This window comes from Zea mays, chromosome 5 (assembly GCF_902167145.1).
Source record: "Zea mays cultivar B73 chromosome 5, Zm-B73-REFERENCE-NAM-5.0, whole genome shotgun sequence".
Taxonomy (NCBI): Eukaryota; Viridiplantae; Streptophyta; class Magnoliopsida; order Poales; family Poaceae; genus Zea; species Zea mays.
The window spans coordinates 214,929,680-214,931,544 of record NC_050100.1 but is presented as its reverse complement, the minus strand read 5'-3'; positions in this window follow the sequence as shown (position 1 = coordinate 214,931,544).

Below are 1,865 nucleotides of genomic sequence, written 5' to 3'. Positions count from 1 at the left end.
CCTTACATAGGAGGCTTGGTTCCTACTAGTAAGAGCACGATTTGTTGCCCCGGGTTGAGGTAGTGTTCTCGACGTCGTCTGTATGGACGTGTGTAGTCGTACTCCCGGTATGGCGTGTCAACCTTCCTATCCGCCATACAAATCCATGTAGCGATTCCACCGCTGATGTCTTCGTAGTAGCGCGCGGCTGTGGGTCAGCCTCATGATGCGATCGTGTGTGGTGCGGCTTCGCCTATCGTCGTAAGCCCCACGTCACCAGCCCGCATACATAGGCATACGCTCGACATGGCGCGTTGTCCCGTCTTTCCTAATCTATGGGTCGTTGTTGGGACTCTGGGGCTGAGGTCCCCCCACACGACTGAGATTGGTTGTCTCCACATGTCAGTGGAGATACGCCTAAGACCTTTTGTGGGGACGTATGGTCATGTTGACGGTGACCTCCTAGTGTCCCTCTGGAATGTCGCACGTATATCTAGACGTGGGTTGGTGATGACGCATCTTGTCATAGTCGTCGCGGTCAATAGCGTCAGGTTTGGTCCACCGCCTCACAGGTTGGTCGGTTTGGAGTTGGTTGAAAGGGAGATAGGCTTACACCTTTTCCTATATGAATTTTGGTGGTTGAATTGCCCAACACAAATAATTGGACTAACTAGTTTGCTCTAGATTATAAGTTTTACAGGTGCCAAAGGTTCACAATAAACCAATAAAAAGACCAAGAAAGGGTTCAAACAAAGAGAGCAAAAGACAACCGAAGTGTGCCCTGGTCTGGCGCACCGGACTGTCCGGTGTACCACCAGACAGTGTCCGGTGCACCACCGAACAGTGTCCGGTGCACCAGGGAATTCCAGTCTGAACTTGCCACCTTCGAGAATTCTGGGAGCCGCTCCGCTATAATTCACCGGACTGTCCGGTGTAGCACCAGACTATCTGGTGTGCCAGCAGAGTAACGGCTACACAGCGCCAATGGTCGTCTGCAACGAGCAGTTAATGCGCTACAGTGCGTGCAGAAGTCAGAGCAGAGCCAGAAGACGCACCGGACAGTGAACAGTGACTGTCTGGTGCACCACCGGACTGTCCGGTGGACCAGCTGTCAGAAGCTCCAACGGTCAGAACCCAACGGCCGGGTGACGTGGCTGGCGCACCGGACAGTGTCCGATGGCGCACCGGACTGTCCGGTGCGTCATGCGACAGCAGCTTCCACCAACGGCTCCTTTGGTGGTTAGGGCTATAAATATCCCCAACCACCCACCATTCATGGCATCCAAGTTTTCAGGCTTCGCACCTCATACAAGAGCTATAGCATTCAATACAAGACACAAACAAGAGATCAAATCCTCCACCAAGTCCAAAGATCATTCCAATCAATTAGTGACTAGTGAGAGAGACAATTGTGTTCTTTTGAGCTCTTGCGCTTGGATTGCTTTTCTTCTTCCTTCTATTCTTGTGTTCAATTTACTTGTAATCAAAACAAGAGACACCAAGTTGTGGTGGTCCTTGTAGTGGACTTAGTGTCCCATTTGATTGAAGAGAAAGGCTCACTCGGTCTAGGTGACCGTTTGAGAGAGGGAAAGGGTTGAAAGAGACCCGGTCTTTGTGACCACCTCAACGAGGAGTAGGTTTGCAAGAACCGAACCTCGGTAAAACAAATCACTGTGTTCATCCGCTTTATTTCTTTGTTGATTTGTTTTCCCTCTCTTTCGGACTCGTTTATATTTCTAACGCTAACCCCGGCTTGTAGTGTGTGCTTAAGTTTATAAATTTTAGATTTGCCTATTCACCCCCTCTAGGCGACTTTCAATTGGTATCAGAGCCGGTACTTCATTAGAGCCTAACCGCTCAAAGTGATGTCGGGAGATCACACCAAG